The sequence below is a fragment of the Triplophysa rosa genome, linkage group LG16 (assembly GCF_024868665.1).
Source record: "Triplophysa rosa linkage group LG16, Trosa_1v2, whole genome shotgun sequence".
Lineage (NCBI taxonomy): Eukaryota > Metazoa > Chordata > Actinopteri > Cypriniformes > Nemacheilidae > Triplophysa > Triplophysa rosa.
The window spans coordinates 3,547,244-3,567,293 of record NC_079905.1 but is presented as its reverse complement, the minus strand read 5'-3'; the positions used below and the strand labels follow the sequence as shown (position 1 = coordinate 3,567,293).

The 20,050-nt window shown below is 37.1% G+C and overlaps 1 pseudogene; it reads right to left on the bottom strand.

Moving 5' to 3' along the window:
• Positions 1 to 2,742: 2,742 nt before the first annotated feature.
• On the bottom strand, positions 2,743 to 19,608 carry LOC130566751 (major histocompatibility complex class I-related gene protein-like; annotated as a pseudogene).
• Between the last annotated feature and the right edge of the window lie 442 nt (positions 19,609 to 20,050).

The window sequence follows — 20,050 nt, the reverse complement described above, 5'->3', positions numbered from 1 at the left end:
AAAGGTTTGCATAAAATTGATTAAACATATAGTCGTGACGTCATCATTAGCGTAACCACGTGTCATTCATGAATTATACATATAAACGTGATGTTCCCTCATGCGTGGCATTGCATACGGTCCTAGTTCCGAATACGTCAGCGTATACGTGATTTTATGACAGGGGAGAAGAGGGAATTTCAAAATATAAGCAGTACAGACAGACCATCGAAAGCATGGCTTTGCGAAATTTTCTTAACAACTACCGACGCGTTTTTCAAGAATGTGTGCATTTGTAAAATTATATGTATTATGCCGTCAACCCAATGGGCAACATGGGCTGCAGCCGAGAGTCCCGAACAATAGGGGATCCCGAGAGAGTTCTCATTTGCATTTTAACATTACACATAACACATATTTGTCCAGTATTATGCATATCCGAATCACTACGGACAGTACATGAAGATTAAAATCATGTTAAAAACACGAAAAATGTCAGAAAACCAGTAAACGAGGAAGCTGCGTTTTTTATTTTTTGTATGAAGCATAAATGATGTTTCATTAACAACGTTCGGGAGAAGCCAGAGCACATCATCTCGGCTGGTTCGCTATCAGCAATCCTATCAGCTCAAGCGAGACTCCTTATAAATAAGACCAGAAATCTCACCTGTGCCATCTCTACAAGTAATTCAACACCCCTCCACCTCCCCGTCTCATCTCCCCGTTTCCGAGCTCGGCGCATTCGCCCACATCAGGGGGAGAGTGTTCCGGGTTCGAAAGGAACCGGCGAGCTCGGAGCCCGCTCCCTGGACAGCACGCCATACGCATATCTTACCTACCCCTGCTATCAGCATTATCCTGCCATCATTATTATTTGCATTGGCGAACTCGTGAATAACGTTTACATTTCTCAACCAATTTCAATGGGTTACAGTATTGTGGACCCACATTAAAATATGTAAAGGAAAAACTGCTGCTATTGGAGCTTTTAACTTGTTCAATCAAATTCTATGTAGTGCTTTTTTTGCAATGTTCCAAGTGTTTCAATGCCGCTTTACAGGAAAAAACACAGGAGGAAAATAAGTGTAACTTAAGAAAAGGCACACTGATGCGCACGGGCTTCTGCAATCTTGAACATAATTACTATATAGGGAATGGCAGATTTTTTAATATTCTTTTCGAAGATTTAAGCTCATGAAACTATTCCAATATTTGTTTATGTAAATGTAGTTTATGAGGACACAGAATTTGAATTATTATGGTTTTATCGCCTCGCTTTTGCTTTTCCTGGGCAGCAACGTAGCCAGGCGTGCATTTCCCCTGATAGCACACATACATCTGGTTTACGTCTATTTGACGTCTGCATTTACATCTGCAAGACATCTACAATACATCGTTTGCTCATCTGCAATACGTCTCGGAGATGTCTGCTGTCAGACGTCATATAGACATCTAGAAGATGTCTGTAAGATGTCTGTTTATGATTTAGAATGCAGATGACACCACAGTCATTGGCCTTATTCAAGACGGTGATGAATCTGCCTACAGAAAGGAGGTTGCTCAGCTGGCTGCCTGGTGTAGTCAAAACAACCTAGAGCTGAATGCATTCAAGACAGTGGAGATGATAGTGGATTTCAGAAGGAACCCTCCATCACTTCCTCCCCTCACCATCCTGGACAGCACTGTGGATACTGTGGAGTCATTCAGGTTCCTGGGCTCCACCATCTCTCAGGACCTGAAGTGGGAGTCCCACATAGATGCCGTTGTAAAGAAGGCCCAGCAGAGGTTATACTTCCTCCGTCAATTGAGGAAGTTCAACCTACCACAGGAGCTACTGACCCAGTTCTACTCAGTGGTCATCGAATCTGTTCTGTGCACTTCAATTACTGTTTGGTATGGCTCGGCCACCAAATCAGACCTACGAAGACTACAACGGACAGTTCGTAGTGCTGAGAAAATTATTGGTGCTCCTCTGCCCACACTTCAGGACCTGTACGATTCCAGAGTGAAAAACTGGGCAAGAAAAATCCTCATTGACGCCACACACCCAGCACACAAACTCTTTGATCTGCTGCCCTCTGGCCGGCGCTTTAGAGCACCAAACACCAGGACTTCCAGACACAGAAGCAGCTTCTTCCCCAAGGCAATCTCCCTCCTAAACAGATAACTGCTCCTTAAGAGCAATATTCCACTTCCACTACTCCTATAGTGTGCACTATAGTGCCTTATTATATCTACATCTTATTTATACATGTATATAACACTACCTTACTAAAATATCCATTCGCACAAGTGTACATACAATCTGTTAATATGTTTATTCTACTATATACTACCCTGTACAATGTCTCTTATATGTTATTATCCCCCATTTTCTGTAAAATAGTCTTTATTTTATATATGCACAATTTAGAATCTTTTAGACTGTAAATCATATTATATTGTATTGTCATTGTGTTGAATGTCTGTACTAGAAGCTTCCAACACCAAAGAAAATTCCTTGTGTGTGCAAGCACACTTGGCAATAAAGCTCTTCTGATTCTGATTCAGAATGGATGTACAACAGCTCTTTCTAAGATGTTTAGCAGATGTTTTTAAGCAGCAGATCTCCAGATCTTTAGCAGACGTATTACAGACGTTCAGACGTCTCCGAGACTATTGCAGATGAGCAAACTATGTATTTAAGATGTCTTGCAGATGTAAATGCAGACGTCAAATAGACGTAAACCAGATGGATTGTGCTATCTGGGTCTGGATTCAGTGTAAATAAGATAACGGACTTGAAACGTTATTAACATGACAAATTACAAAAACTGTTTTTGTTTTACTATGGGACGTCTAACCACCGTAGGCTACACCACAAATCCATTGATGTCATTTTCTGTCATTTCTATCTCCATGTCTGTTTGGTTTTGATCTGTAGCCTATTATATAAATAAAAACTAGTAGCATAAAAGCACGTTGTGTTGAACAAATCAATAGAAAACTCTTTAGACTTTAACACCAGAACAAGAAGCAAAACCTGTAGCGCAGAAAATGTTATTTATTTATGATGCGCTCTGGAAAAAAGAACAGAAAATAATAATTATTCATGAAAATTGTATGGGCTACATATTGTTCGGATTTTATTGCTAAACGGTTTCTGATTTTTAAGATTAATCATTATATCAGTATTAATGATGATTAATACTAGGCCATTTAGGGGATGCATTATGTATTTCTCGTTATTTTAATTTGAAAAACGGGAAATTTGACACCCGTTGTTTTGGAGTTACACGATATTGCAACAGCGCGTGTTATTTATACACATTTCATTCATGAGAATGGGCTTGTTTTACAGTGGTTGATTAAACATTTCATTTACAAGTTAATTGAATATAACGGGCACACAAGGAATCTAAGAATGCGTTATCCCAGGTCCGCAAAAGCCGAACGCGGGACTGGTTATAACCCAGACATCCCTCCCTGCAAACTAATTTCAGGGATGTAGTAGCCCCTAACCCCACACGTGATGTGTCATGCAGCGCAGATCAAGCGCACAGTCGTCTCTTTTTTTATTATAAATTCCATGAACATAAATGCACATCAGAAGTTATGTTTAAATTGCACGGCTTACTGAAATATAGTCCATATGTCAATCAGTTAAAAATGTAGAGAGCAGCATTAGCTAAAAAATGTTTATTGTATTACATACAGTATATTTCAAACAATTTCATTCCAGAAACCACCTAAACAGGTTTATTTCGCCACCAAAATACTTTTAAATGGAATATGGGGAAAATGCACATTCATTCTTTCTGGTAAAGGGTAGCCCTAAAACTTGATTTTTCATTATATGAATGAAACGTAAGATTAATTCAATTACCAAAATAGGCCTACACAAGATATCTCGAAACTTATTGCAAGTAATGAATTGGATTTTTTAGTCACCGCAATGGCGAAATGACACAGTTCCCACTAGCTAATCTCACTTGCATGGAGCAAAATCTACTGGTATTTCCCCAAACATAAACACAGGCGAGGGCCCATATTTATAAAAAGTTATAGAAATGTTCTTAAGGACAGTGATTTAAGTGCCCAAAAAAATATTTGTAAAAGTATGACTTGTAGGAGACCTTTTCAAGAAGTGAAGCAGTAACCAAAATCAATGTAAAACATTCAAAGGTAAACAATTATTGGCCAAGTCAAATTTACGTCAAACATATAATGACAACTTATAAATGTAAACTCCATTCGACATCAACCCATTTAAAGATAAGTTCGTAAAATAACTTGCATAGTTTACCAACTTTACTACATTAATAAATGTCATTAACTGACATTCAAATTTACATTAAATCAAGCAATGTTTCAATTCCAATTATAGCCTGAGTCTGATGTTCTCTGTGCGTGTCTGCCTGGTCCTCGACCCACTGTACCTGTGGTTAACCTTCTTAACTTATCCTGAAACATACAGCATTCAAGTACATTAAAACATAATATGCACAAAATTAAGAGAGAGAGAGAGAGAGAGAGAGAGAGAGAGAGAGAGAGAGAGAGAGAGAGAGAGAGAGAGAGAGAGAGAGAGAGAGAGGGAGAGGGAGAGGGAGAGGGAGAGGGAGAGAGAGAGAGAGAGAGAGAGAGAGAGAGAGAGAGAGAGAGAGAGAGAGGGAGAGGGAGAGGGAGAGGGAGAGGGAGAGGGAGAGAGAGAGAGAGAGAGAGAGAGAGAGAGAGAGAGAGAGAGAGAGAGAGAGAGAGAGAGAGAGAGAGAGTGAGAGAGAGAGAGAGAGAGAGAGCGGGGGGCGGGAAAAACTTATTAGACAAAAATCAATCGACAATGAATAAATTAGTTGTACAGTGTGAATGATCGCCGCGTTTCCCGAAACCTTCTTAACGCTACGTCGTTCTTAAGTTATACCTTAAGTTGTACCTTACCGTAAATATGTGTTTCCCGAAACGTTCTTAGTTAAGTATACCTTCTGCACTCTAAAAAAAAGCCGTAAAAATAGGGCACAATATACTAATATGAAGGAATTTTCCGTGTTCATTTTTACAGTTGTTTTACCTGTATTTTACATTTTGCACTGCATTCATTTGCATTTTAGCATTAATGGAAATGTCCGTAAAATAAAGGAAAATGTACTGGTAATTTTCTGCCAGTACTTTATCTGTTTTTTTACGGGATTTTTTTACAGTGTGTAAGTTATACGTTCGGAAGGTTAGTCTGGAGCACTCTTAGCTATACCTTAACACTGTGAAGAGTACATCCCGCTGTGGCCACAGTGGAAAAAAGCTTCTTTACATCGCAGTCTTTACAAATAAAATTCTAAACTTAAAAAGAATATTATGTTGACATGTTTTCATGCAAAGAATATAATTGTCTTTACACTTATGGTTGTTAGCTTTTTAATGATATTATCTAAATAAGGTGCATCAGCTGGCAACCCAACACATTTTGAGTATATTTAAAGAGAAAGATTGGGAAATAAAGTTTAGTCAAACTGCAATTTTTTGGCTAAATCAAAGATGGCGCCAACCGCGGAGCATTTAGTGCATTTAAACCTTGAAAACCTGGCTACACTTTATGCTGCAATTATAATGATAGAAAAGTTAACCTGCCACGGCAGCAAATAGCTTTTGGATCGTGTTGGTCTAACTTTGTCAAATACAAAGCCCCGAAATCAGCTCTTTTTTGCTGCTATAGCTGTTGATTATGCTCCGGGTTCTGCGCTTTTGTTGAGTAAATAATAACACTATAGCAACATATATGATAATATAAATAAGGGGTTCCCAAACACAGGTATAATCAAAGGTAGGCTATCTCATGGCACACCTTTTAAATAGAAAATAGGGAAAACAACACACATTTACTCACTTTACTTTTTCTTTTTCTTGTCATGAATGAATATGTTTAATTTCAATATCAAAATACCTCATTGTAGGGCTGCACAATAATGGCATACTTGTTAATCTCATTCCCTTGATATTGTAAGTGTGATTAATAATGTTGATTATATTTTAATGCTTTAATAAACGCGGCCATAAGCTACATGCTTCGCGCTGTAAATACGCCGCCTGAGCATTCAGTGTCCAAGCACAATAAACGTGTGAACTATACAAGTGATTGTAAGTTACTGGAATAAACTTTTTTAATGCATCGCAACAGCAAGTGGCTTTGCGTGACCCTCCGACCCAAAGTTTGAGATCCTTTGATATGACCATACTGCCAGTTAGTGTAGCGGGGTTGATACATTTGGGCATGAGATTGCGGGTTCTCACACTCATTTCAAAATTAAATAATATCGAAGGTTGGATTTAGTTTGCAATTTGGTTTATTTTTATCCTATGAGTCCTAATAAATGCAACTTCAACTATTTCTAAAGTGCTTATTTTATAAAGAACGCCGCCACCTCACATAACGCAGTAAAGCAGTACCTGTGAATAATTGATTGTCGAATGATCAATATTTATTCAGCACCACCACCATGGAAAGCACCTGGTAACGTGGGACATAAGAACCTCTTATGGTAGGTATAGTTTAGGAAGTAGGCTATGCCCTAGAAAAGGAATAACTTGAGTTAAGGTGTAACTTCAGAGTCTTCATACACTGAAAAAAAAATTACGCTGAAGTTACTTAAAAATATAGTGCATCATTTTTGCGACCAATTTTTTAAGACAGTTCTACATGAAATTTTAAGCAGCATTACCTTAAATTCTTTAGTAGGCATTGCTTAAATTTTTGAGTAACCCTGACCCTATTCCCAGCAAGGGATTTTGCTTAATTTTTTCGGTTGGTGTGACTCAATTTTAAGTTGTTTTTACTAACACATTTTTGTTATTTCTACCAAAAAAGTCTAGTTTACCCTCATGATCAAATGTAAGCTCATTTAGATTAATAATTTTATGTTCTTAACACCTAAAATACAGAAACAATGGACAGCTGTGAAATGTTAAAAGCTTTATTTTTTCACTGAATAATTTAAACATGAAACATACAGCAGTTCAGAAATGTAAATTTCATTGTACAACGAAAACAAATAAACGATACTAAATAACAGACATTCTGAAACATTATAACAACAGTAACCATCAACATGGCTAAGGCTAGTGGTTTTTAATGGTTTTTAATATTTGTGGTGTTGTATGCATGAGTGTGTATGTGCATTTGATAACCGTGTAGAGTTATGTTATTTATATCATGTTTGTGTGTGGTCTTGCTTGCATGTTAAGTGTGGTGTTGAGCTGAATATGGAGATCTGGAGTATCCCCCTCTGGTGATTACTGTGTGCTATGCAAGGTTAATTAACTTCACCATTATTGTCCTGAAACAAAACAATGTGATATTAATGTATAATATCAATTTAGAATAGAATAAAATATATACACATACATACTGATAATTAAAAGAATGTAAAGAATCGATATGAACTGTTATGTTGCACAGGTCTGCTGCATCATGTGGATTCTGCATAAGTTCTAACCTAGTTCTGTATAAGTTCCTCACTATGAAAATTAGGTCTCCCAAGATTTTTTAACATTCATTCAGGAATTGGCTTTCCTAAAATATAAAACAAAGGTATTAAAGTCACATAATGGAACTTTACCAGAACTTCACAACATTGCCATAGTGTAATGTCACACTAACAAAGTTGATTGTACTTAACACTACTGTGTTTTGTTCACTTCCACTGCTCAGTATGCAAAATATGCGTTTATGACACACACAAACAATTATATAAGTACTACAATAAAAGATAAATTAATCACTAGCCTTAGCCGACACAATTCTCCTCTATCGTGTCTGCAAAGTGACAGTGTGCGGTTTTAAGGAGGTTTCTAACCAACAAGATGCATAGAGATTTGAGCCCGCTCCAGACTCCGCCTCGCACTTCTAGCTCACGGTAAGCGGTCACACCCTGTCCGCACCTCAAGATGCCACATACATGACAAAAGATAACAGAAACCATTTTAACAAGGCGTTTGTCGCGATGCATCGCAACGCTCGCACGCGGTATAGATAAACAGATGAAAGGTTTGAAATAAAGCAATGACGGCTTCGCGCTCTTTTTAACTCACTTAAAAACGTTGTCTGTTAATGTGGCGCGTTGTGTCAAATTGAACCTAAAAAGCTCAAGGAGCTGAACGGCGAATATAACTATCAACGTGTTTTCATGCCTTCATAAAAGTAGGCAATCGTGATTGTTTACCATAAATCTCATTTAAGCAACTTAAATAAACTTTCTTCTCACAAAAGTTGAAGTGCGCTGTGCACGCACGTTTCTGTACATTTGATATCTAGGAGCTTATTTAAAACACCAAGAAACGTGCACCACCACAATTAAACTTATTTCAAAAGAAAACACTAAGAAACATGTATCTTCACACTATTGGTGGGATTTATTTTATGAAACATTTTAGTATACAACAAGTTAAGTTTACTCACCTTTATCGTCTGAGGAGATGATTTTCAGAAAATGGCAGCTGCTGTGTCACATGATCTAACCGAATCTTAAAATGTTTAGTCAAATTGACTAATAACCAGATTCATGCGACTTTACTAAAAATTACTTGCTGTGTTTACTCATTATTTTAAGCAAACTGCAATCTCAATACATTTTGTAACATTTATAGCAAGAAATTAAGTAATGTGCAAAACTTATTTTTTTGAGGAAAATCAGCCTATTTAATTGAGCCATATTTACTAGGGCCACGAATCATTTTTTACAGTAGGGTTTCTGGGCCCCCTGGTTTATTTGTACTCCATGCTCCACCCCCAATTCTTATCTTACTGCCGTATATAACAACAATTATCGATTTTTTTATCAATTATCAATATACATAAAAATTGCAGATTCCATAAATTGAAATATAGGCCATGCTAATAAAATAAGTTTGTAAATCTTTAAAGTCTATAAATTAAGAGAACTATACCATATATATTGTATTGGCAACTTACAAACGGGCAACTTTCTGCACACAAATACACACAAGACCATTGAAGTATTAAAATAAATTAATTTAACCTGCAACAAAAAAGCTTGTTTTCTAAAACTTACCATAGTCAAAATCTGTCAGATCTTCTTCAGTCAAGGCATGAGTGATTCTCCCTGATGAACTGTTTGTTTCTAACACAAAAGGGATAGTTTATATAGATAAACATTAACATATACAATAACAATGCAACTTTATTAGTATTTATGTTGTTAATGTTATTATTATTATCATCACTAAGTGAATAAAATTTCACACAACACCAGCTTCAGAAAGCAATGTGGAAATGAGCTAAAACAGCTACAATATCATTGAATCAGTGGGTTGAACTTGAGAGCCAAGTAATTTCTAGTTGTGAATGAATAACTAATCTCTCGTTTCCTTTCGGGAATTGGGAATCAAACCTGCAACAATTTGGTTACAGGAAAGTATGGGGTTCAGGAAAGTATGTCTGTATTATTACACAGCGTGACGTGATAGTGTCTCTCAACATTCACTCTCAACAACAACATTAAATTGAGGAAGACCTTTACGCTACCATACTGCATTCCCAATATCGTCAAAGAAGTTAATTATAAAATTTTACACAAAATTTATCCACGCAATGCAGTCTTGTAGGTAATGTAAAAAGTGAGAAAAGTGATGTATTTGCTCAGGCTTGGCAAACCATACGTGCAATTTGACCTCCCGTCCAGTGTAATGTGAACACACACACCCTGCAAGCAAGCGATACATTCACTTTCTGTATAGTGAAAATAGTGACAATCTTAGTCATTTGCTTCTTCTCTTTGAGCAAGTCGAGGAATTATTGTTTTTGTAATGTTGATATAAGTGAGTTGTTTTGGGGGGTGATTTATGTGATGTCGAAGAAAAAAACAAAGCATTAGAATCTAATGTAATGTTTTTAGCAACATTTTATTTTCAAGAAAAGCTACCAATAAAAAGCTACCAAAATTTACAGAACATTGGCAGAATTGGAATTCTTTAAGTAGTCCAACCCTTACATAAAACAGTTTCATCTGATTACATCACAAGACAGAGATTCATCACAACTTATGTTTTGCTTACCAGCAAAGGCGAGACGAATCCCAAGGAGCAAAAGCACAGATCTCATGTTTGATCCCTGCAATTTTATCCTAAAATTGTACTGTCAAATCAGTTGAATGTTTTCACTTTTCACTGACATCTTAAAAAATGACAGCGAATGTCCAGTTAGCACACTCTCCGATGGTGTGTGTAGGTTTTGTTCATTTGATTAACAGGTTTTATATGGATAAGACGAGGGCTGGGTTTTTGTCATTTCACAAACAGGATTAGCCAGTTTTTCACATCTTGAACAAAAGCCCCAGCCTCTGAATGATCAAGGCGATCATACTATGCAAAAGTATCAGTAAAAATTAACATCATTTTTTTTTAACAGTATATTTATTACTTTTTCAGTTTGCATATCTCAACAGGGTCCACAATTTCCCCTCCCATCAGCCCATTCCCAAAAAACGAAACAAAACACAAAACAACATAAAACAAAACAAAAAACTTAAATTAAAAAATTAAAATATAATTACATAGAATAAAGAGAGAAATCCAGATCAGGTAACGAGTATTTCCCAAGTCTATGTAGGCTATACATCATGTTACTACCCTACTCCCCAGAACTCGTTCTTGTTGTAGCATGCAACCAACATTTGTATTGTACCTTAATAGGTTAATAAAAGGTTTCCAGACAATTTCAAAAACATTTTGTTTCTTTTTGACAATATACGTGATATTTTCCATTGACATGTTTGACGCCATTTCTGTAACCCACTTTTCAATTCTTGGCTCATTAATATTTTTCCAATTAAGAGCAATTATACGTTTAGCTTGTAAAATACACGTCTCGTCTATAAGTCTGACCTCTTCACATTTTAGAAGAGGGCTGATAGGATATACAGGTGCTGGTCATATAATTAGAAAATCATCAAAAAGTTGATTTATTTCACTAATTCCATTCAAAAAGTGAAACTTGTATATTATATTCATTCATTACACACAGACTGATATATTTCAAATGTTTATTTCTTTTAATTTGATGATTATAACTGACAACTAATGAAAATCCCAAATTCAGTATCTCAGAAAATTAGAACATTCCATAAGAACAATACAAAGAAAGGATTTTTAGAAATCTTGGCCAACTGAAAAGTATGAACATGAAAAGTATGAGCATGTACAGCACTCAATACTTAGTTGGGGCTCCTTTTGCCTGAATTACTGCAGCAATGCGGCGTGGCATGGAGTGGATCAGTCTGTGGCACTGCTCAGGTGTTATGAGAGCCCAGGTTGCTCTGATAGTGGCCTTCAGCTCTTCTGCATTGTTGGGTCTGGCATATCGCATCTTCACAATAGGGTGAAGTATAGAGCTTCACAAGGGCAGTTGTGGCCTAATGGTTAGAGAGTCGGACTCATGACCAGAAGGTTGCCGGTTCGATTCCCAGGGCCGGCGGGTAACAACTGAGGTGCCGTTGAGCAAGGCACCTTACCCCTACTTGCTCCCCGGGCAGCTGCAGTGATAGCTGCCCACTGCTCCGGGTGTACGTGTGTTCACCACTTGCTGTGCGTGTGTTCACTACTCTCTGGATGGGTTAAATGCAGAGGTCACATTTCGTTGCCTTGTACTTGTACATGTGCAATGACAATAAATTGAATCTAAATCTAAAAAACAATACCTCATAGATTTTCTATGGTTAAGGTCAGGCGAGTTTACTGGCCAATTAAGAACATGGTCCTTAAACCAGGTACTGGTAGCTTTGGCACTGTGTGCAGGTGCCAAGTCCTGTTGGAAAATGAAATCTGCATCTCCATAAAGTTGGTCAGCGGCAGGAGGCATGAAGTGCTCTAAAACTTCCTGGTATACAGCTGTGTTGACCTTGGACCTCAGAAAACACAGTGGACCAACACCAGCAGATGACATGGCACCCCAAACCATCACTGACTGTGGAAACTTTACACTGGACCTCAAGCAACGTGGATTCTGTGCCTGTGCTCTCTTCCTCCAGACTCTGGGACCCTGATTTCCAAAGGAAATGCAAAATTTACTTTCATCAGAGAACATAACGTTGGACCACTCAGCAGCAGTCCAGTCCTTTTTGTCTTTAGCCCAGGCGAGACGCTTCTGACGCTGTCTGTTGTTGAAGAGTGGCTTGACACAAGGAATGCGACAGCTGAAACCCATGTCTTGCATACGTCTGTGCGTAGTGGTTCTTGAAGCACTGACTCCAGCTGCAGTCCACTCTTTGTGAATCTCCCCCACATTTTTGAATGGGTTTTGTTTCACAATCCTCTCTCCAGGGTGCGTTTATCCCTATTGCTTGTACACTTTTTTTCTACCACATCTTTTCCTTCCTTTCGCCTCTCTATTAATGTGCTTGGACACAGAGCTCTGTGAACAGCCAGCCTCTTTTGCAATGACCTTTTGTGTCTTGCCCTCCTTGTGCAAGGTGTCAGTGGTCGTCTTTTGGACAACTGTCAAGTCAGCAGTCTTCCCCATGATTGTGTAGCCTACAGAACTACACTGAGAGACCATTTAAAGGACTTTGCAGGTGTTTTGAGTTTATTAGCTGATTAGAGTGTGGCACCAGGTGTCTTCAATGTTGAACCTTTTCACAATATTCTAATTTTCTGAGATACTGAATTTGGGGTTTTCATTAGTTGTCAGTTATAATCATCAAAATTAAAAGAAATAAACATTAGAAATATATCAGTCTGTGTGTAATTAATGAATATAATATACAAGTTTCACTTTTTGAATGGAATTAGTGAGATAAATCAACTTTTCGATGATATTCTAATTATATGACCAGCACCTGTATGTTATCATGTTGGTTATCAGTGCAATTTAAAATACAAATAAGGCATCAGGCTTTGTAAAAGTGAGCTTTTACTTGCTTTTTAAAAAATAAATGTTTGTATGCATTTTAGATATACTTTCTTAGAATGTATCCATATATTATTTAACTAAACAGAAAACAAAATACTCAGGTCAGGTGAGAGAGACACTACACTTCGCAACTACATGTTTTCAGACAGGTTTTACAAAGTTTATGTTCAGTATAAATATATAAATGTAAACAAACCATCAACAGAGAAGCTGATCCCATGACTGCTTCAATGACATTATTTACTTTTTGATGCATTCATTTTACATATTCGAATTCTGACATTTTTATCATACACCCTGCTGGCCCTGAAGACAGACCTTTTTAATTATAAGAAAAGGAAGTAATATAAGTAACAAATAGCATTAAATATTTACATTTTATTAATACTTTTACACAGTAAACTATAGCGCTAAAGATGAGATCCAAATGAAATGTTTTCCTACCTCTTTTTTGGCACTTCATTGTCTTAGGCACCTACTTATAAATAAATATTTCATCCAAAAATTAAACGTATCCCATAATTTACTCACTATCATGCCATTTTAGCTGTATCACCTCCTTTCTTCAGTCAAATAAAAGCATCACTTTTCCCAGGTTTGTGATGCATTTTTGAAACTCAAACCCTTTTGGTATTTCGACGTTGAGATATTACATATTATTGCATTACAAAGACAGCATCCTAGTCATTATAACTCAGAGTGTGTTCTGCAGAAGAAAGTCAGTCATATACTTAGGATGTCATGAAGATAAATGATAAATTATGGGCTAAATTTCAGTTTTTCTTTAAGCTTTGTGCTATTAAGAAATATCAAGATTTTCAAACATGCATTGAGCACATCAAGATCTTTTTCTCAGACACGAGGCAGATACAGAGATGAAGAGGAGGCAGGAGATGAAGTGATTATAGAATAAAATGTGCCGAGCTTACTAAATAATCTTAGTTGTGTTCTCAATGATCATTTTAAGACTTTAATTGCAAAAAAAGTTAAAATACAACACACTACTTAAATACATTCACATCTCTAGTTATAAACAATAGTTTGCGCAAAAATTTATGTGCGCACGTGTATGTGCTTTCAAAACATTCACAAAAAAAGTCTAAAACACACGCACGTCTGGTTTATTATCTCCGTTGGGGCAGTCCATGGGTGTAATGTTTTTTATACTGTACAAACTGTATATTTTATCCCCTACCCCTAAACCTAAAGAACATAGAAAAACGTTTTGCATTTTTAGATTTTTTTAAAAATATTGTTCTGTACGATTTATAAGCTTTTTTGCCCATGGGGACCTCAATTTTGGTCCCCACAGTGAAAAGAGTCCCCCCAACCCCAACCACACACACGCGCGCGCGCGCACACACACACACACACACACACACACACACACACACACACGCTCACACACACACGCGCTCACACACACACGCGCTCACACACACACGGAGAGAGTTTGCTTTAAAGAACCAGTGTGTAATTTTTTGATCTGTTGACAGATAACTATGTCTTCAGAGGTGTATAAAGAGCTTACGTAACGGAGTGTTTTGTTTTTATGTTTAGAATGAGCTATTTTTATCTATATACATAGCAGGTCCCTTGCATGTAATTCGCCATGTTGTGTCAGGTGTTGTAGGGCTTCGAAAGGGAGGGAGTGAGGGGGGGAGTGAGCCGTTGGTTGCAATTTGCAACCTCGCCGCTAGATTTCACTGACTGGTCCTCTCAGAACTAGGATCAGATTTAAGTTCACTGGACAGTTGTGGTTCATCTATCATTTCTAATGCAGCATCTGTGGCTATTAAATAAAACAGGAGGTAGTACTGTGAGACACTGTAAACCTTTTAAAAGGCAACAAAATTACACAAGAGCTCAAACTTTTCTGTGTAAAAGAAAAGAATACTTACTATTGCCCCTCACATAGCCTGTAACAATAAAGAAATATAAATTGATTTAATAATGATCAGAATTATACACAGTAATTCAGAACAATGCAGTCATATTTATAAACCATAAGTCACCTGGTAAATTTGAGCTCTGAAGCCCTCTGCACTTCCTGCACACAATGAGCCTCTTTTTAACAGCAAAGACAATGAGAGCCACCACACATCCAACAACAACAACTGCCACAGTGATGGACACCAAACATTTCACAATGATGTTGTCAGAAGCTGCAATAAACCAGCACAATATATCACAATATAAACACTCAATAATACAGTAATGTGAAGCTCTGTGTGAACATGATGGAAATGACCAATGATAACTGACATTAACAGACAAAACTTTTTTCAGGCAGACAATGAAATACACCACCTATAATATCTGCCATATTAAAAACCTTTTGTGTATCATACACATACCTGAGATAGATAAGATTTTGTTTTCATTGAGAAGGACAACAATCTCTTTCTCTGCTCCCACATGTTGAATGACACATCTGTAGACATCTGGATTCTTCTTCCACTCCTCAGACTTCACTGAGAGACTGATGCTCTTCTGGAACGTTCCATCTTAGTTTGGTAAAGTTGCACTGACCTCCACATCTTCATTAAGATCCTCATTGTTTTTCTTCCAGGTCATTGTGATGCTTTTTGGGTAGAAACCAGTAGCATGACAGATTACTGGAGACGAGGAGTTCTTCTGCAGTAGAGACACCTGAGGCACAACTATAAAGAGAAAAGAAATTCATTATCATGGGTTTACGCTATACTAAAACCACACATTATTTCTCAGTGACATGTTGAAGTGACATAAATATAGCGAAAATAACATTATATCAGTATTTGGTTTTAAGACCTATTCTCATTTACTCACATATCCACTTCATTGTTTCGCACTAGAAAACTCATCAGTACAGATTTTTACAAAATTTCAGAGAATTAAATTAAAAGATTAAACTTCTGGATGTATACTCTTGCCTTACCTGCTAACAAGGTAAAGGTTTTTCAACCATCAAAGAATCTGATATTTGTACCTTTTCTCTCCAGAGTGTCTTCGCCATAGCTCACAATCTTCTTCATTCGCTCAAAGCACATGCTCTCCAGGTATGCTGTCCAGTATGTTGTTTTATCTCTACCAGTATCCATGATATTGACAGCTTCAGGATAAGTTTCTCCAGCAGTCCAATTGTGTGTCTTCCTATCAAAGCTGATTAAGTCTTCTCCATTATAACCGTACTGCAAGTATCCTCGAGTGGTCCCATCATCATCAAGCTCACAGCCATACATCATCTGAAAGGTGTGAACATCTAAGAAAAGTAATCAACATTAAATGTTTTAGAATCTGCCACGGCTGGAGCTGACTAACAGTGTCACCAGCATACTTTAAAGTTGTTCTATTTTCCCATCTTGACACATTTTCATGTAGAGAATAAATAATATGGGTGAAAGCACATATCCTTGCGGGGACCTCGTGGAGGAGCAAACTTGGTCTGACAGGGTTCCATTTACCCTTAGTGTTTGTGTCCCATTCTAAAAGCCTACGTTTGAACATAAGGTTCAATTGTGTAAATCAGAGGGAAAAAATCAACAAATAAAAGTCTAGCATAAGACCCATTCCCTTCCAAGTGTTGAGCAAGTAAATTCAACAAAAAATCATCTACTCCTCTATGAGGCCTATAAGCAAATTTTACAAACAAATTTTAAGTGTTGATTATCATTAAGTTCATCAACATTGGAAACACTTTCAGGGTGACACGTGACTGCTGTTCCGTAAATTCTGAAGGCCTGTTATAGGGTGAGCCAAGGCTATCTGCAGTCATTTTGTTATTCAGATTTGTTATTCGGTTTTGCATTTAAATTTCCATTTGGAGCTCCTTAGTCGCTGTATAGAGATCAGAATATACTATGAGCATACTATAGCATTTGAGCATGTTACATCAGAGAGAGCCTCCAAATCATCACAAGTTTGTTGGTTGATTTCTGTCAATATACTGTACCTCTTGACATGGACTGGTTGTAATGATTCATTATAGTTTCCATGATGGTTTTGTATTCCTCATAGCGATTAATGATAATCTGAGTATCTCTGTCCCAGTAATCTGCTCCTTCATAGTGTCTCATCCACTCTGTCTTTGGCTCAGCTTTATTTGTGTTGCTGTCAAAGTACATGAACTGCTGACCATCGACCATCCCAACAACTGTTAGCGCTGGGATGTTAATGTCTCCGTACACAGCAGTGCTGAAGTACTGCAGAGAGTGTGTTCCTGTAGACAGACAGTGAAAATATAGGTAAAATGACTTGGAAATAAGTATTATATAACATTATTAAAGATTTTGCAGATTTTTTCAATTGTATGGCAATCCACTGATAGTAGAGTTTATGCAGCATAATGTAAAAGCAAAACCTTAGTTACAAATAAGATAAACAAACTACTCAAAGTCCTAAAGACATACAACCAGGTCTAGTATCATCCACTTGGGTCTAGGTCCAGTTTTTTTGGATATACAATGTGTGAAAACTGGAAACACTGTATACAACACTAGCTATACAGTACAGCACAGAATAATTATGTAGAAATAAAGGCTGATGACATACTGAATATTGGACTACTCTATTTGCTATATGTTGGTATAAAGTGAGTAAATCCAAAATAGATGGGTAAATATGAATTATAGATGGGTCTAAAAATATGTTTGTAGGATACTATGCTCTTTATGGCGTTGTTGAATAAGCAGCTTTTATAAGAAACACCTTGCAAGCAACACAGTGACACTAGACCTATGGTTACTTTTAAGTTTTGCTATCAACCGAAACCTGTATGCGGTAGTTACCTACCAGCAAAGGCGAGATGAATCCCAACCAGCACAAGTCCTGCAGCTCGCATTTTGTTCTATTTTGTTCTTTATGTTTGAGAACATAAAACAGTATAGAAATATTGAAAGTGCATTCCTGTGGACAGACATCGTAAAAATAGGTAATGTAAATTTTCCTAATAATAAAATAATTCTAACATTAAAAATGGTTACACATACTGTTGCTATAGTGATCTAACGATGTTTGTGTAAAACTCTATTTTTAATATAATATACAACAAGATTATCTGGCTGAACAATATAAACTGTGCCCTCAATAATCTCTTATTTACAGTACATGTATGTACTTGGACTTATACTGACAACTAGGAATGTAACGATATTACTGATATCGTGTTATCGCAATAGCAAAATTGTTTCAATATTATCTAGGACACATGACGGTATGAAACGATAGGTCTTCCAGGCCTAGTATAGAGAATGTTAGAAAAAGAATAGATGTTAACTTTGGCAAGGTCAATCTGGTCAATTTTTAGGTCATATTGTGCAGTTCTGTAGTGCTTAGCTATACTAAGTAAAATACATTGGTTTTAGACCCAGTTTAACACAGCTAACCAAATCCGCCAAAAGTGAAACCAAAGCCTGACCATTATCTAAAAATAAATCACTCTTAATCCAAAATGTCACACCATTAAAACGTTTAACTTCAATGTAGCCAAACCACATTTTAAACCGATATAACAGGCTAGTTATCCCTAAAGTAAAGTATACCTACCAGCAATGGCGAGAATATCCAGGAGCAGCACAAATAGCAGTTAGCTTGTTTACACGATATTCTTCTGAAATGATCAAACCTGTTGAAGGTTATCACCATATAATGACAAAATGTTGTGGTATGTGATATGGTTCATGTGTAAAATGTTATGATTGATAGGCTTATGCATCTCCAATTATTCTTGTTATTATTACACCATATTTGCCTAATATAGAGAATGTTAGAAAAAAGAATGGATGTTACGTTTGGTAAGGTCAATCTGGTCAATTTTTAGGTCATTTGACCCATCTCATACTATAACTCATACCTCTAAGCAACAGTTATGATTAGAGGATCAAGAAAATAGGATGCTTATGGCACGTTTCCAAGTCAGCATTTGTCATTTAAAATATTGCAACAAATACCGTACCGTAGACGTTATATCGGCGTATTATCGTATACGGTGAGATTTTGATATTGTTACATCCCTACTGACAACTGACTTTGTGACTTGAAAAATGTTTTTGTCACATATTTTGCTTTTTCACGGCTTGTTTTTTTTTTTTTACAAAATACAATATTGTGCAGTTCTGTAGTGCTTAGCTATACTAAGTAAAATACATTGGTTTTAGACCCAGTTTAACACAGCGAACCAAATCCGCCTAAAGTGAAACCAAAGCCTGACCATTATCTAAAAATAAAATAAATCACTCTTAATCCAAAATGTCACACCATTAAAACGTTTAACTTCAACGTAGCCAAACCACGTTTTAAACCGATATTCATAACAGGCTAGTTATCCATAAACCTAAAGTAAAGTATACCTACCAGCAATGGCGAGAATATCCAGGAGCAGCACAAATAGCAGTTAGCTTGTTTACACAATATTCTTCTGAAATGATCAAACCTGTTGAAGTTTTCGCTTGTTTTCATCGTCAGCTGTAATGAACCTGACTAAAGGCTACGTACAGTTGACCATACTCTACCTTCCAACAGTGTGTACATTTGATTAATTCGACTTTTTGTGCATAACGGGGATGAAAAGACAAGCCCAATTCCCATTCTATCTGACATAAATAGTATTTCAAATTACGACTAGTTTGTCCCAAACCGTGGTATGTTGAAATGGGTATCTTTGAAGTACCCGCAAGACCTCGTGTTTCGGCTTCCCATAGTCGAGAGATATGCTGGACTAGGCCTGGGACACTGCTCGTGTCGGACCACATTTTGGCCCGCACAGATCCCGTAGATATCGCGAGAATGATGAGAGAGCTTTGCTTCCAACACACCTTTCACAACACCGTCAGACACGCCCATTCCTTTAACATGAGGAGGAATCTGTAGTTTCATTTTGTCGGCGTCTTTGAGACACGCTATCGCAACGACGATGGTTTCGTGGCGTTAGCGTTGAAACTCTGTAAAGGTGTGCTGCTAAGTGTATTACTTGCATGACAAGAGACGAGGAGAGGCGATAAAGTCTTCACCCCAATCGATTAGAAGTTTATCGGATGGGATCTCAGGTACAGCTGCACACCTGTAAAACAAGCATGTACAGTACATACACAGTGCATGCACAAATAAGTCAAAGCAAACAAACAAAGATGTTGTAAAAGCTGTTGACTGCCTGTGTGAAGGTGTTTGCTGAGGTTTTGTGAAGCCTGTCGGCTGATATGGAAG